The sequence below is a fragment of the Equus caballus genome, chromosome 1 (assembly GCF_041296265.1).
Source record: "Equus caballus isolate H_3958 breed thoroughbred chromosome 1, TB-T2T, whole genome shotgun sequence".
NCBI classification, from domain to species: Eukaryota; Metazoa; Chordata; class Mammalia; order Perissodactyla; family Equidae; genus Equus; species Equus caballus.
In genome coordinates this window covers 105,185,357-105,203,726 of record NC_091684.1, presented here as the reverse complement: position 1 = coordinate 105,203,726, position 18,370 = coordinate 105,185,357, and the positions used below count along the sequence as shown (strand labels likewise).

The following is an 18,370-nucleotide window of genomic DNA, read 5'->3' as shown; positions in this document are numbered from 1 at the left end:
GTCTTAAAAATTTGTTATTTATTATTTTTTAAGATCTACACACTCGTAGAAAATTTGGAAAACATAGAGACGTATGAAGAATTAAAATCACCCATACTCCTCCATTCAAAATAATTTGTTAACATTTCAGTGAATTTCCTCCAGGCGATTTTTTATGTATAGCTGAGATCGTTCAGTACATACACATTCACTTCCTGATTTCCACTTACTGTATAATTAAAATAGTCCCTAACATAATTTTAATAACTGTGCAAAATTGTATTTTATGCATGTGTAATTTGTGAAACCATTCTCCTGTTGCAGGACATTTTAGTCATTTCCAAGCTTTCGTGTTTATAAACGTAGCAGGGTCTGGAAGTGCAATGCAACTATATCTGGGGTGTGGGGAGAAAAATGTAGCTCTTTCATTTTTTCTCGTCTTCCCACGTCCTAGTCTCTAGCTGGTGTGGAAAAAAGTTACCTTTAAAATCTTAGTCTTATCCAATAATCTTTACATGCAAGATCCATCCTTACAAAAAAACTGGTCAATCGTCCACTCCTGTCCAAAAGGCCTGTGGGGAAGGTGGAACGCGGGAAGGGGTGTGGCTTCTGGGACCCAGGGGCAGGGGTGGGCGGGAGACTTGGGGTCTTCGGCCAGGGGTTTACTGAGGCCCCTTCTGAGTCAAGAGAGATGTGGCGTCACAGTGATGCCCTCTGGCAACTTCACAGCCCGTTCTCAGCGAGGTCAGGATGCGCCCACCCAGAGGAGCACCGCGGAGGCTGGGGAGCCGCAACTGCAGGGCTCCCCGCCTGTCAAACTGCGTTTGGATTGGATGTGACCGGGCCGCGGGTAGTTACGGGGCTTCCTCGGACGCAGCCTCCCCCAGGGGCTCCACGCGGGAAGAGAGGCAGAGCCGCCTCCCCAGGCGGGCCACGGACTTCCTGACTCATCTAACTCGGGTCTCCTTTCTGCCTGACTTGCGCCTCCTCCTCGCCTCCTGTGCTTTCATCTTCCCACTCTCCCCATGGCCTGAGACAGGCGGGTCTCACCCTGCTCTGCCCCACGTCCCTCCAGTGTAGGGCAGCCGGCCTCTTGGTCTGCCTTCCAGAGCTAGAAGGATTACCTTCTCTGCTTCCGGAGGACCCCACAGGCTGAGGGTCTTGTGTGCTTGGCTGTTGAAATGCTTAAGAGAGGGCCTTGCACGTGTGCCTTGGATCAAAAGGAAAGAATTGAGAAGAATTTCTCTTTAGACAAACACCTGTTTTGCAAGGCAAAAGTCTCGCTGCATAATTCTGTTTTGAATGTCAGAAGCTGGATATTAATTCCTTTTCTCCTTGCTTTCTGTAATTTTGCATTTCACTGAAGTGAATGCCATCAATTGTAAGATGCGCTATTTCAGGTATTCCCAAGAAAGAAAAACAAGCTGCCGATTAAGTTGCAAATAATGCTTTCTTATCATTTAGAATTTTGGCTTATACTTATTGAAAAAGCTCTTTTTAGACTTATCGAGACATAAATTTTTATGTAGGGAACAAGGAAAATAGAAGTGAAATAAGTTGGAAAGGATTTCTAAAACTTCTTTACAGAAGAGACGGATGAAGAGAACGATGCTTCTGAGTCCGTTTTCAACTCAGAGTTGGGTGATTGCGTCTTTCTCCGCAGTATTGCTGTCTGTGCGTTGAGTGTTGTTGACACAGACTGTCTTACCCCAGAGATGAAGAGACCTGCCACTGCCCCTGGGATCTTCTTCCAAACCGCTGGCACCCATCCATCCGGCAAGTCTTTACGCTGCACCTGTCCAGCCTTTTAAAATCCTTATAGAAGGTGTTAACAGAAGGTTTTCAGACCAAGTTTGCACATGTGCAGACAATGACAGCCATATCATGACTGTCGCCTAGCCAACAGCTATTGTCAGCCAACACTGATTGTAGAGCAAACCCCAATTTCAAAGAAACGTAAGTCTTAGAAATGGTGAATTATAGCAAATCTTAACATTTCTCCTTCCCCTCCCCACACCTCCACCTCCACTTCTAGGCAGGTGGATGCTTCAAGCCAAACGGAAAGAAAGTCGTGTACTTGAAAAGACTCTTTGATACTTTCCGAGATAGTAATCCTTTTACATAAATAATGCCGGAAAGGAAATCTTTGAATATAAAACTTTAACTACAATTCTGCTGTTTTTTTCAGATAGATCCCTAGAAGAGCATTAGATACTTAAAAATAAGGCTGACTGTTCTTTTCATGAATATAAGTCATAATTATTGGGTCAGATGTGAGGTAGGCAGACGTGTGCACTCACACGTGTTTGCATGCACACACACTCACACACACACTATGGCATGCTGGAAAACAAGGAGTGTTCTCAGTCAACCAGAAATGATCGGGAACCCTTAAAAGACAGAAGGAGAACGAGACTAGACGGAGGAGGAAACCACAGCGTAAACCACATGCGAGACAAGACTGCTACAGAAGTCAAGAGCAGCCTGGCTCTAAGCTCGGAAACGGTAGAGATGAGAAACGGAAGGAAGCCCGGGGGCTACACGAAGGTGGCTGAGGCATCACAGTGGGAACAGGAGACTTGCTCTCTGCTTCCCTCCACACTCTCCCAAGAGGAGGACAGCAGAGGCACCTGCCTGCAGTCATGGGGGGAAGGCGGGCACTTGAGCTCAAAAAGCAGGGCAGTGCCCTGGAAGGCCGCCAACCCTTCAGAGCACGAGGGAGCTGCTCGGGCCAGCGACATAAGCTCCTGGGTCACCCCGCCCAGCAGAGTGTTCCATCCCTACACTGTAATCATTGGATCAGGATGCAGCAAATAGTTACAGTGTTCACACACTAGCCACACTTGACAGGACTGTTTTACAAGTAATAAGATATCTGACTAGTAGTGGCTCAAGCAAAAAAGACATTGTCACAAGTTGTCTAGAAGTGGCTTCAGTGAAGCCACTGACTCAATGAAGCTCTCCAGAAAACAGATTTCCTACCTTTCCACATCACCATCCTTAGCGTATAGTTGCCTCATGGTCCCACAATGGCTACTGTATTCCAGACATCACATCTATGTCAAAGGAAAGAAGAAAGGGAAAAAGGCAGTATCATTGAATTTTCCTCGAAAAAGTGTCACTTTTATAATAAATGGAAAGATTTCCCAGAAATTTCTCAGTAGGTTCCCACTTATATCTCATTGACTAGAACTTTGTCACATGCCAGCCCTAGCTGCAAGGGAGGTTGGGAAAGAGAGGCGTGAGAATTACAATTGATTTAGTACAACTGTGATTTGTCACCTGCATTGGCTGGGCACATGGCTGCCCAAACACGATCAGGGTTCTGCTAGGAAGCAAGAAATGAAGATTACATCTCAGTAGCTCATTGCCAGAGTCTTCTGTGAAAGCTAACAGGAATACTCAAACACGAAGACAATCACACATGCAAGAGTCGAAAAATACTTGAAGATTAACAGCACCTTGAAAGAGAGATATCAAACCCAACAAGCAGAAGAAACAGTAAGACTTTAATTATACATAATACCTTCAGATAGGTAAAAGAGAAGTTTGCATTCAAAGATAATAATTAATTTGAGATTTTGGCTAATGGATAATCAGTTGTTAATTTAAAAAACCACAAAGAAGAATGGACACAGTTGAAATGCAAACCACAGAGCAGAATGATAAACCAACCAAGAAGGGAGAAAAAAACGATCTACATCTAGAGAGAGTGTGCTGACATTTCACAACACTGATGATAAAAGAGAAATCCTTAAGAGAGGAAAAATAGATCAACTAAAAAGGGACAAAAAATTAGGTTGACATCAGCTTTTCTTTTGGCAACACTGCATGCAAGAAGATAATAGCAAAGTTCTGAGGGGAAAAAACATTATGAGCCTAGAATTCTATCCCCATCAATACTACCAGTCAAGTGGGAAGACAAGACAAATCCATTTTAGGCCTTTGAGATCTGAGACATTTGACCACCCAAAACCACATAGGAAAGAATTATTAGAGGAGGTACTCCAACAAGAAAAGTAGGAATCCGTGGCAGGCAGACACTAAGATGGTCCTCAATGGTCCCCACCTCCTGGTGTTCACTCTCTTGTGAAATTGCATCCTCTTGAGCATGGGTGGGACCTGAGACTTGCTTCTAACCAAAGGAACACAGCAAAAGATTCTGCCTTCTGTTCTGCTAGCAGATTTTCTTCTTTGTTTGTACAAGGAAACCAGCTGACATGTTGTGAGCTACCCTGTGGAGAGACCCACGTGTCAAGGACCCAAAGGAGGCCTCCATCCAACATCCAGGTAGGAAGTGAGGCCCTTAGTCCAACAGCCAAAAGGAACTAACTCCTGGATCCTTCCCCAATCAAATCTTCAGATGAGACCCCCGCCTGGGCCAACAGTTTGTTTGCAGCTTCGTGAGAGGTCCTGAAGCAGAGGACCAGGCTAAGCCCTGCTTGGATTCCTGACCCACAGAAACTGTGAGATAACACATGTATGTTGTTTTAAACCAGTAGGTATGTGGTCACTTGTAACGCAGCAATAGATAATTAATACAGACTCCAAGAGAAAAATGTGGGACATGAGAAGTACTGGTGGGCAAAGAAGCCAGTACAATTTTGTGATAAGTCCAAGAAGGGATTGATTAAAAGAAAACTCTGGAATGAGAATCTCTGATTATTTCAACATGAGAGGTGGGAAGAGGGGGAGAAACAAGGGAGGGGAAAAAAAAGGTAAAAGATTTGCTTTATTTGATGGTATGATACAAATTCTGATTAAACTCTAGAACTGATATATAAATATAGTTCTAAATATTTGTATTAAAATTTTAAGAGTAGAGAACTTCCTGAAAAAACAGTAAAAATTACAGCAAAATATTTTTTGAAAGGCATATATGCACAAAGAAGTGAAGAATGGTAGAGAGGACAATAGCAAGACAACAAACAGATGGACAAGTGATAAAGGATGCAGCAGACCCAAGAAAGCCGAATCCTGGAGCATCATTTGGAAGTGGATATACCGCAAAGGAACATTAGGAACATTCAGGGAATAAAAAAATGAGCTTTTTGGTAGTTAAAAACATGACAGTAGAAATAAAGAGTAAGAAAGTAAGGGCAGGAAATTTCCCAGAAAATACAGCAAGAGACAAAGAGATGGAAAATAGAAGAGAAAATAGAAAATAGAGGATCAATCCAGGAGGTACAATGGTCAAATAATTAGTCCAGAAAAGAAAACAGAGAACAGAGAGGAGAGGAAATTATTTACAAAAGAACTTAATTAGATACGATTTTCCAGAATTTTTGTCATGGTGCACAGTGCTGCCGTGAACACTTTTATATAGTTAAGACCACACTATTACTGTGTAGCCCTTGCATGTTCTCTCGTTTTATTTACTTTGATTTGCTCGTGTATGCATTTATTTCTATAATGAACTCCCATAAACCCATCACCCAACCAGCCAATAACTCTCTATGGGCTCCTTGCCTTTCCCATCTCCCAGCCTCCCCCAGCTAAAGGTCACCACCATCCTGAATCTTGTGTTTACCATTCCTTTGCTTTTTAAAAATAGTTTGTCACATATATGGGTGCCTGAACAATGTTTTGTTTTATTTGGTTTAGAATCTTATAAGAAGAGTGTCACTCATGTGGTTGTCTGCAGCATGCCGTCTCACTCATCACTATACTGTCCAGAGTCTTGCCTGTTGTTGCCTAGAGCTCGTTCCTTTTCACAGCTGTATAATATTCCATTATGTGAACATACCCAATCTTATTAATTCATTCTCCTACCTCCTATCAGCTTGGGAGGATGGTGAAGTGTGTGCCTGTGTGTGTGTGTGCGTGTGTGTATGTACTGATAGCAAGAGTTCAATCTTCATCCTCTCCAGCAGAAAGTCAACAGATGATGACTAAATGTGAAAAATCAAGAAATAGCAATCCAAGTATATTATTTAGAGATACAGAAGTAAGTATGAGAAGAATCAGCTAAAGGGGTGAAAGTGGTTTCCGCCAGGGAGGAGGAGCTGGAGGGGGAGGATGGAGGGACGGCTGCTGTTCATAATAAGACTCACACAGTGGTCGGACTCGCACACCAAGTGCACACAGAACATTGAGAAAAGGGGAAAACATTAACGGTAACCAGCAGAATAACGGAAATAGGATACAGAGCTTGCAAACCATCAGTGAGAAACAAAAGGGAATAAAGAAAACGTGACCCAACCAATAAATGGGAGGAAAAGAAACAAGAAAAACAATTTTTTAAAGTGTATTTGTTTTTAAAAAGTCTATTCATTTCCTATTTCTGCTATCACAAAGCACCACAAACTTAGTGGCTTAAAACAACACAAATTTATTTACAGTTCTCGAAATTAAAAGTCCAATATCGTCTCTCTGGGCTAAAATCGAGATGTGGGCAGAGCTGCATTCCCTTCTGGACGCACTAGGGGAGAACCCGTTTTCTTGGCTCTTGCTGCTTCAAGAGGCCGCCCGTGTTCCTGGACTCGTGGCCCCTTCCTCTGTCTGCAAAGCCAACATGGTTGAGTCTTGCTCACATCTCATTACTGTCACACAGCTCTTCTGCTTCTGTCTTCCACATTCAAGGGCCCCCATTCAGACACTGGCCCCAGCTGGATAATTCAGGATGAGCTCCCTGCTTTATGGTCAGCTGATTAGCAACCTGACGTCCATCTGCAACCTTAATTTCCCTTTGCAGAGCAATTTAACATACTCACAGGTTCCAGGGATTAAAACGAGGATATTATTCTGCCTACCACAAAAAAGTATAGCCAATGGAAAACAGTTAAACAGAGGCCGGTCCCAGGGAGCAGCAGTTAAGTGCGCACGTTCGCTTCGGCGGCCCAGGGTTTGCCAGTTTGGATCCCGGGTGCGGACATGGCACCACCTGGCACGCCATGCTGTGGCAGGCGTCACATATATAAAGTAGAGGAAGATGGGCACGGATGTTAGCTTAGGGCCCGTCTTCCTCAGCAAAAAAGAAGATTGGCAGCAGATGTTAGCTCAGGGCTAATCTTCCTCAAAAAAAACCAACAAAAAACAGTTAAACAGAAAAAAATAGATGAAACTCTAGAAAGAGGAAAAAAATAGAAGAGGAAATAATTGAAAGAATAATGGAGACAAATTCACCAGAATTAAACTAAGATGAAAGATTTCAGATTGAAATGGGCCAGAAGGGCCAAAGGAGAGAGGTAAGGAAAACCCACACCTAGAGAAATAATAGCACAATCTAGGAATGTCAAAGATAAAGAGAAACTTTAAAGGTCACTTTAAAAAAATGAACAGATTTTTATCAAAGGAACAAAGACCAGATTTACATCAATTTTTCAACAGCAGTGCTGGATGCAAAAAGGCAAGGAAGCCTTCCTTTCAAACAATTGAAGGAAGAGAATTTAGAAACCTAACATTTTACATCCATCCAAACTTTTATATAAATATAAGGACATGATCAAAAATATCATCAGGTGTACTAGGCCTGAGAGGGTTTGCCACAGAAATATCCACCCTAGAAATACTTTAAAGCATTTAGATAGGAGAGCCAAATCTAGTAGATGATACAAGGGATGTAGGAATTAAAAGTGATCAAACTTGTCTTTAAAAAATTTAAGGTGAAACTAGACGGTAAACATACTCATAATATCAACATTATGGAACTGTTCTCTCATTAGGAGGGAGATATAGATATTGATTTTTGAAAAAAAAAAAAGAAACAGAAACATTTAAATAATAAGTTGGTAGGAACACTTCCAATAATATTAATAATTAAAATAACTTTAAAACTCTTTTTAAAGATAAACAGGGACATATTGGATTTTTTAAAATCCAGTTATGCACTATTTACATAAAATGCATCTAAAAATATAAGGACGTACAAATGTTGAAGTTAAAAGGGTGGAAAAAGACATATGAGGCAAGTATAAACTAAAAGAAAAGCAATGTAATCATGTTAATATTAGATACAATGGTCTTTCAGACAAAGCACTATTAGAGATGGAGAAAGTCGTTGTATTACAATAAACAACATAATTCTCTAAGAAGTTATAGCAACGTAAAACTTGTAGGCACCAAATAAGGTATATAAAGCAAAAACTGGTATTTTTTGTAATTTATCTCCCCAGAAGATGTAGGGAGAAATTCTTAAGTGTATCATCGAAGTAAGAGATTTCAGCCCATCTCTCTAGCGTACTGACAGGCCAAGCAGAAAAAAATTCAGCCAAGATAGAGAAGATCTGAACAACACAATTAACAAATTTGATCTAATGACTAGAGAGTTCTGCGTCCAACAGGGAGAAAAAACAATTTCTTTTTTTCCAATCACACATGAAACATTAACAAAAGTTGATCAAGTAAATCTCAACACATTCGTCATTGCATGGTATTATGTAGATTGTAATCTCAGAGCAAAACAGATGAGAAAGAAGCTAATTACAAAAAGGTAAGAAAAAAATCCCTGCATATTTGGAAACTTTAAAACAACTGCTAAATAAGTCACGGGTAAAAGAAGTCATCGTGGAAACTTAAAATAACTAGAACAGAATGTTACGGAAACATAAATCTCCGACTGTGTGGGGTACAGCAAATCTTTGCTTCAAAATGCTTAGGTACTTAAGTTAGAATAGAGGAAGGCCTTAAAATTACTGAGTGTTCACGTCAAGAAGTTAGGAAAAGAATGACAGAATAGAAAGAAAAAGATAATATAAGCAGAAAACAATAAAATTGGAAACAAAGATTAAACAGAGTTGATCAAAAAGTGAACACTAGGGGCCGGCCCCATGGCCGAGTGGTTAAGTTCGCACGCTCTGCTTCGGCGGCCCAGGGTTTCGCTGGTTCAGATCCTGGGAGCAGACATGGCACCGCTCGTGAGGGCACGTTGAGGCAGCGTCCCACATGCCACAACCAGAAGGACCCACAACTAAGATATACAATATCTACTGGGGGGATTTGGGGAGAAAAAGCAGAAAAGGAAAAAAATATATATTGGCAACAGTTGTTAGCTCAGGTGCCAATCTTTGAAAAAAAAAAAAGTGAACATTGGTTCTTTGGAAAAGAACAAATAAAACTGACAAATTTCTAGCAATTTTGGCCAAAAGAAAAGACACAGACAAATACTATGAATGAAAATAGAGACATAACTACAGAGAAAGTACAGGTTAAAAGGATAAGAGAACAGGTTAAAAGGATAAGAGATTATGATTAACAACTCTATGCCAACAATTTTTAGAACTTGGAAAAAATATTCTTATATAACTAGTCATAACTAATATAATATATAACTAATCATATAACTAATATAACTAATCATATATAACATATAACTAATCATAACCGACTCAAGAAGAAATGAAAAGTTTGAATGGTCCTATAACTATTTTAAAAAACTAATCAGTGGTTGGAAATCTTTCCATAAAGGAAACATCAGGCCTAAAGATTTTAAGGAGAGTTCCACCAAACCTTTGAGGAACCGATCAACCCAATTTAATACAGACTCTTTCACATTCACTCTACAGGGCCAACAGAATCCTGATGCTAAAACCAGACAAAGAGTATGAGAAAGGACAATTACATAAATATAGATGTAAAAATTCTAAACAAAATATTATCAAACCAAATCTGACGTGTATAAAAAAATATAATATACAACGGCTGAGATAGACTCATGCCAGGAATGAAAGGATGATCAGAAAATCTACAAACGTGATTTACCACATTAGAAGACGGGGAGAGAGGCCTCTGCATAAACCCTCAATAGACGCAGAAGAAGTAATTGATAAAATTCAACACCCATACATTATTTTCTTTAAAAACTCTTGGTAAATTAGAAATAAAAAGAAACCTCTTAAATCTGATAAAGTACATCTATATATAAAAAAAAAAAACTAGAGCAAACATGATTCCAAAAGGAGATGTTTTAAAAGAACTCCCTTTAAACTCAGAAATGAGATGGGATGCCCACTATCATCACTTCCAGTCAGCATTGTATGTGAGGTCTCAGCCAACGCAATAATATGAGAAAAATAGAGGCATAATGATTGGAAAAAAGGAAATAAAGCTCTTATTATTTGTAGCTAATAAATCATTTACATAGAAAACTCAAAAGAATCTACACATAGATTATTAGAAACAATAGAATAGTTTAACAAAACGGAAGGATGTATGATTAATATACAAAAATGAGTTGGATTTTTATACTCCAACAGCAAACAACTAGAAAACGTAATTAAAGGGAAAATATTCAAGACTTTAAAGGAAAATAATAAATCCTTATTAAGACATATTAAAGAAGACCTAAAAAGATGGAGAGATATCACACTTATGAATAGGAAGGTGTGTTGTCATAAAGATGTTAATCTTCTGCAAATTGATCTATATATTCAATGAAATTTCGATCAATACCTCAATAGTTTTCCATAGAATGTGTTAACATCATACTAAAATGTACATGGAAAAAAAAAGGCCAGGACATTTCAAAAGACAGAGAGCAGAGAATGTGAAGATGTTCCCTACCAGACATCAGGATTTCATATGAACTTCTTATAATTAAGATAGTTGAATATTGATGCAGAATACACAAATGACAGAACTAATATGTCAGATTAGTGGGAAAAGAGCTGAAAAGATGGTTATCTATGTAAGAAAAGATTGGATCCCTACCTCCCGTCATATACAAACCTCCACTGCAAAAGAATTAAGAATTTAGATTTCAAAACAAAACTGGAAAATTTTTAGCAGAGAACTTAGAGGCCCCTCCTCTAGAACATGAAGTAGGGAAAATTTTCTCAAATAAACTACAAAAAAAATTGACAATAAAATATAAGATTGACAATTCAACTATATTGAAATTAAGTAATTTTTTCTCAAAGGAAAACCTAAAGAAAGCAAAAGGCAAATACTGTCAAAGAATTCAGCTCAAAAATGAATTAAAAATTTTCATTAATTAATACAAAAAGGACAAACAACCCAACAGAAAAATAGGCAAAAGATGTGAATAGGTATTTTATAGAAAAGGAACGACATGGACCAATAAACATGTGAAGAGATATTTTTTAAATGATCAGGTAAATGCAAATCAAGATGGCAAAGAAGTACTATTTTACATATATTTGATTGGCAAAAATTAAAAGTTTGATACCATCAAGCGATAGAAAGAATGTGAATCCATAATGTCGCTTAAACATTGCTGGTGAGAATGTAAATGGATGCGACCAGTTTAGAAAACAATCAAATCATTCTGACGCGGCAAGTCTACTCTCAGATATATGTCCGAGAGAAACTCTTCCGTATGCACACACAGAGACACGGATGAGAACGTTCGCGGCAGCATTATTCAAAATATCGAAAACCTGGAAATAATCACGATAGGGTCTGTAGACTGAAAAAAATAAAAAGAGTTAAATTTGAAAGAATCCCCCAGGTGCTCGGAAAATTTCTGAAAAAAAAGATTCACATGCGGTCACATCCCAAAGGAACTTCCAAATTCCAAGAAAGAGAGAAAAAGTTGTCAAATAATCTGACAAACGAACAAAAGCCTGGAAGTAGCCTAAATGCCCATCAAGAGGGAAGTGGAGGAATTAACTATGGTAAATTTACACAATCAAATATACAGCAGTCAAAATGGATGAGCTATAGTGAGAGACAACCATGTGGATTAATCTTATAAATAAAACATAAAGAAAAACAGTAACGCCAAGATTACATACGACAAATACCCTTTTTAATAAAACGGAAAACAACTAAAACAAAAGATATACTTTCAGGTATACATATAAATGCAATAAAATTATACAAAAGAAATCAAGGAAATGATGAACACGGGATTCAGAATGAAACTTAGCTCGGGAGAGGTCTGGAAGAGAGATATGGGGGAGCATATGGTTAGACTAAATTATTGTCAGGATCCTTGCTCTTGCTTTAGGTGATGGGTTAATGTATACTCACTACATTATTAACACTAAGTAAATATATAAAAGCAGGTCTTGCTTGGAGGGTGTGTCATAAATCAAGGACAATGATTAATCCAAATATAAAGTTAGTATTAATTGGGAGTAACTAATTGGAAGATATAAGGGAATTAACATCTTATTTCCAGTGATATTAAACAATATAGAACAGGCTTCCCCTTTCTGGAAAATTTAGGACTATGGCTTGGGTGGACAGAGCAAGGTCCTCATGGAAGGCAGCCTGGCTTGGAGCGTGAGAGCCCAAGTGGGGTGAGGAAGGTGTCCATGGGGAGGGAGGGGTCGTAGCAGCAATAAGAGACTGGCTCCACATGAGGGGATTAATCATATATTTAATATGTCAAAGACAATGGGAAGCAAGTCTCTCACTGTCAGAGACGGTAGTTACAAATACGGAAAGGGAGAACATTACAGTGTACCCTTCAACGCTGGACTGGAATTGGAGGTGTCATGTGAACTTACAGTTTTCAATATAGATTGATAAAGAAATAGATATAAGCATGCATGTAGACATACACTTACATATATTCCTTCACTCTGTCCACTGAGAGGGCCTGGGAGAAGGGACCCCCCATAAAGCTATGCACACACCTAGTGTCCATATTTACAAGGCAGGCAAAGAACAACTACCAGAGAGCTGTAAACTGAACATTTCCGGTGGCTTGTTCAGGGCTCAGAGATGTACGAGTTCCAGCCAGCCTGAGTGCAGGGGACTCGCTGAAAACCAGGGCATTCCTTGAAAGGTCACCGACAAATGCAAATTACTGAAATTGGCATAAGAAGAAATAGACAATCCGAATATCCGTGTAGCTATGAAAGACGTCGAATTTGTAATTTAAAAAGAAAATCTTGACAAACACACTCATACGCACACACGTTAGGCAACATTCCTGGAGGGAAATTTATAGCTGTGCAAATATTTGTATTAGAAAAGAAGAAATTTCTAAAATCAACCTTCCACCTTAAGTAACCAGAAAAAGAAGAATGAATTAAACTCAAAGTAGAAGGAAAGAAATCAGAGGGGAAATCTATAAAATAGGAAATGGGCAAACGTTACAGAAAGTCAATGAGGCTAAAGTCTGCTTCTCTGAAAAGATCAATAAAATTGATCAACCTTTAGATAGACTCATCAAGAAAAAAGAAAGGAAGACACAAATTGCCAATACATTTTGATTTAAGTTTGTTTTACTCTTATGTTACACATTCACGTAATTCTAGAGTCAAATCTATAAAACAAGGTATATTCAGAGAAGTATGGCTTCAACCCCTTTTCCCTCTGCCGTATCTCCTTCCTCCACTATAGGTAATCACTTTATTTATTCTGTGGTTTACCCATTTCATATTTTGGCAGGAGAAAATATATGTATAGTGAATATATTTATAGCGTTGTAGTAAGGAATGTTGTATTTCTCAGATGGGACTCTCATGGGAGAGTTTAAGATTCCTGTGAATCTAGTAATGTTCAAACATAATCAATACATTTAAACAAAAACCTTTTAATGTGTTCAAAAACACATGCAAGAGTGTGTTCAATAGATCAATGAGTGTGGCTACGTTCGATAAGCATCTGCAGAGAACATCTAAGCGGTTTATCCTGCCTCTGCAGAGGGAGAGTGCCATCTTTTTGTTGACTGTAGGATGACAAAGCAGCTGCCCATCTGAATCAGGATTCTGTGCAAAATTTGTCCAGTTTCTTTTTCGAAATCCTATTTTGTATTCCAAAGCTCTTTCTAAACCCAGGGGACACAGATTCCCTTTATAATTTGGCCAGTAAAATTCGTGGTCCTGATGCCATCGATGGACAAGGGCATCCTGACTGGGGGATGGGACCTTTCAAAAGTCTTTTGTTGTCAGTGTTTAAATTTGTTACCCTTTTCCTTTTCTTATGTGATTCGAGCCTTCACTAAAAATCTTGATTAAAGCTACAACTGCTTGTTTGTTTTGTTCTGAGATAAAATATAATATCAGCACTGACGATATAACTCGTGAATGCATAATAAGTTTAGCATCAGAGCTGTCCTCTGTAGCCATCTGGTGACTGTATCTATCTGGTGACGGGTATTGGTAATTACTCCTGATTCCGCTGCGAGTGTGTGAACACTTGCATAGCTTGATCCAATTGTTTACGTTTATTTTTAAATTAAAGGTAATAACATTCTAGTAACTTACAATTTACACTTTGTAGAGGCTGTTACTCGTCCTTGCTTGGCACATGTGTTTAGTTGCTAACATGAAAAGAAATCTCCTTTATAAGATGGGGGAAAATATGGGCTGCCATGTACAAGAATTTGCATCCGGCTCTCGCTGGTTCAGTGCTGGATTCTCGTGCGAAGTTCCTGTGTGAGAATTCTTGTTAGACACCCTCCATTTGTCTACTGTTCATTAGACTAAACATTACATTTTTCTACCCCAATTCTCAGCTATCAGGGCTTTCTGTTTGTTTGTTGTTTCTTTGTAGTCCTGATTCACATATATGTGTATACAGTCTCACAAATAAAACATAGGACATTAAACTTTGTAAAAGAATGTGGTTGGTGTCGGAAATTTTTTAAATGACTAGTTCAGCAAATGGGAAGCAATAAATGTAAAGTAAGTGTATTCTCTCTACAAAACACACACACATATACATATGTACGAGAGAGATTGGTAGAGCAAACTATATTAAATTATCTTATTTAGAGCTATCAAAGCCTTAATTTTAAAAGATAATTAAATCTTACATGGGAAAATTGTAAGATCAAACCTATAACACATTAATTATCTCACTAGTACCTAATAATATTTTGCGTTTAGGAAGAACCAGTTTATTTTACAATTAGACAAAAACACAGAGTTACGGCTCACAAAGAGACTGCACTGTGACATGAATCCTTTTTCCTTTTCTTTTGGGCTCAAATATCTTGGAACAAATGTAGAGTGTATGGGTCTAGATGATTTTTGTTATTAACGTCACTGTAACAAAAACTAGTTATTTTAAAAAGGAAACGAGTCTTAATATACCCTTAAGGATATATTAGAAAGAATACCTGTATGTTGTAGAGTTTTATATGAGTCATAAAGGTTGGAATATAGAGAAATACACACTTTCAAGGCTTCGACAAAATTCCCCTTTTGCTTTTTGGGTTGTATAGCTAGATACAGACTCATTTAAAAAATTTAATGTACATGTTTAATTTCTCTGTGACATTATTTATCTTTTATTGCAAGAATAGTCTATTGAACTCCAATTATTCACAAGTCTTTGGATAAATTAAGATGTTTTTAAAGTCAGTATTGTTTTTGTTTAAAATCCCCAAAGCATAAGATTGTCAAAAAATAAAATTAATATTAAAATATATGAATATTACTGTCAATAATAATTTAGAGAAATATTACACTTTAAAAATCTTACCCAGAAACTTTAAGTAGAAAATTTCTATAGGGCTGTAAATTTACAATACTATTTGAATTTTATAGGGACCCGTTTATTAAAGGCAAATTGGACTATAACAAAACTTAACTTTTATTTTATTTCACTAAAAAAATTTAAGCATAATTTAATTTTAAGCCTATGTTTACTTATAATATGCATGTGTTCCAAATTTTACATTCTGATGTAATTGCAAAATAATCTCACTTTTCAAAAAATTGTGGTAAAAAACACATAACATTAAGTTTACCATCTTAAGCGCTTTAAGTGTAAAGTTCGACGGTATTATAAACATTCACAGAATTGTGCAGCGATCACCACCATCCATCTCCAGAACTCTTTTCACCTTGTAAAACTGAAACTCCTCACCCATTAAGCAGTAACTCCCATGTGCTTCTCCCCCAACCACTGGCAACCACCCGTCTACTTTCTGCCTCTACAAGTTTGACTACTCTACGTATCCATATAAGTGGAATCGTACAGTATTTGTCTTTTTGTGACGGGCTTATTTCACTTAGCATAATGTGACAGAATTTCCTTCCTTTTTCAGGTTGAGTACTATTCCATTATATGTATATATCACATTTTGTTTGTCTCCTCATCTATCGATGGACATTTGGTTGCTTCTGCCTTTTGGCTGTTGTGAATAATGCTGCCAGGAACACAGGTGTATAAATATCTCCTTGAGATCCTGCTTTCAATTCTTTTGAGTATATACCCAGAAATGGGATTTCTGCGTCACATGGTAATTCTATGTTTAATTTTTTAAGGATCCACCATACTATTTTCCACAGCAATTGCACCATTTTACATTCCCAAAAATAGCACACAAGGATTTCCACTTCTCCACGTCCTCACCAGCATTTGTCATTTTCTGGGTTTTCGATAGTAGCCATCCTAAAGGGTGTGAGGTGATATCTCCTTGTAGTTTTGATTTGCATTTCCCTGTTGATTAGTGACGTTGAGCATCTTTTCATATGCTCATTGGCCATTTGTCTATCCTCTTTGGGGAAACGTGTTACTGTATTTTTATCTGAGCATCCCATTATATTATCTTATTTTCCAAAATGGCCTCAGTTCTTAGCAGTATAGAAGTTCATTTTTTCACGTTTTCAATTTTTTATTATTTACTATAGTGATATAACTGAATAGTTCCTTTTGAAGGCAAATAGAAGCCAAAGGCTCCTCGTGGAAGCCTGTCACCCCTCTCTCACTACGCCCTCCCCACCACTGGGTCTCATTGGTCAACAGCAACCGTGCTTAACTCCAGTATTTTTTCTCCCTGGCATTTACTTTGATGGGGTTCAGGACATGCTACCCCAAAATATGGCACCTTCACAAATTACATAGCTTAAGCTGAAGGAATTTTTTTTTTAAAGGCAGAATCAGGAAGCCCACTCTGACCTCACCCCCTCGCCCTTCTTCCCTGAAATAAGCGATTAATCTCTCCTGTGAATGCCACCCTCCCCACCAGGAGGAAAGAAGTCATTCTTATCAGCAGAGACGGGGGATTCAGGGCCGAGAAGGCTGTGTAAACAAGCCTGGTTAAACTCACCCTTATCATCCTAGTTACTTCTTCAACATTTACTACCCCTAGCCCAAACCCCTTTGTCTTGTCAATTCTTCACAAATTCATTGTTTCTTTGTTTAAAAGTTGTAAAAGCTTCTTGCTCTAGTCTTCTTGCTTCTTGGGGTGGGGGGGGGGGGGGGTCTTCATTCTCTTGTGAAGGCTCTCAGTACATGTGAAAATTCAATAAGATTTATAGGCTTTTCTCCTGTTGATCTGTCTTTGTCAGTTTAATTTTCAGACCCAGCCAGGGACCCTAAGAAGGTTGAGGAGAACTCTTTCCTCCTCTATAACCTCTTCTGCTAAATAGTATGCGGAAACAACTATTTCTTGATTTTTCAGTTTAGGACATTATCATTTGACTTCCCACTGCAGAAGATTAGGTTAGCTATCATGCACACAGACAAAACCCACCCAGCTACCCACACGATTGCCACATGGAAATACCATTCCTTCCTCCTCTCTCCCGACTCACCACTGAGCCAATATAGTTATGTCACAATTTTTGGTTAAATCACTATTCAATGCTTACCTTATTATGACTAAGTCAACATTCACAGCTGAGCCAGGTGGCGTTCTAGAATTACGTTTCATTTCTGGAAATAACTTTCTGTTTTCCTGGAATTAGTCATTGCTTTACTTTTAACTTTGTGTGCTTTTCTCTGTGCCTATCACTAATGCATACCCAAATTCTCTACCAGAACGCTAAAACGCCTCTTAATACTATCAAACGTGTCAGGTAATATATCAATTTTTTTTTTAAATATTTTGAGGACATCCATCCAGCATCCCACCATCATTCATTTATTTCAAAAATATTTACTGAGTGCCTTCTATGTGCCAAGGCTGTTTTAGGTGCTGGAGATACAGCATGGAACAGAATTGGCTAATAGTTTTCACCGAAGAAGCAGTAATAAGGACATTGAGATGTTTGGTCACAAATTAAAAGTGAGACGGTTCAGCATAATCATGAATTTTCAGCATTAATTCATGTGCAGCTATAGTTAGTGGGAGGTTAGAGGTAACGTGGGTTAGAGTTTTGCCAGGAGAGTTGAGGGTGCGAGGGAGGGGTTACAATGATGTGATAGTGGAAGCTAAATGGGGTAGTTGGGTGGGAGGGGGCCAGAGAGGGAAGGGTGGATGCACGCTGAGAAAGTGGAGATCAACGGACTGGAGGTTCCCGCAGGTCGATGGAGCAGGAGCCACGGGAGGAGGTGGTCAGAGGGCACAGTGCTCAAGAATTGAGCTTTTTGGGGTACAAGATGACAAGGGCTAGGATAAAACCACACTTTGGCCAGGAATGTGCCGTGCACAGGGGTACCCAGGGAGAGGGCAACAGGAAGAGGAAATCCAGTCCACACTCCCCTCAGCATCCCTGTGCCTGAGGGCTCTGTTACCCAGAGGGGACACCTTTTTCTCATTTACCCTAAGGCACTCTAGAGTCTAATCAGTAGCCCTGGGCTC

The 18,370-nt window shown here is 38.7% G+C and overlaps 1 long non-coding RNA gene across 1 annotated transcript in view; it reads right to left on the bottom strand.

Annotated features, from left to right (window-relative positions):
* LOC138923976 (uncharacterized) overlaps positions 1 to 18,370 on the bottom strand; it is a 67,633-nt gene continuing 49,263 nt past the window's right edge. The window contains exons 3-4 of the long non-coding RNA XR_011438396.1: positions 2,962 to 3,035; positions 1 to 1,794 (exon numbers count right to left, since the gene is read on the bottom strand). This is a non-coding gene — a long non-coding RNA (uncharacterized lncRNA). The remainder of the gene's footprint in view (positions 1,795 to 2,961; positions 3,036 to 18,370) is intronic.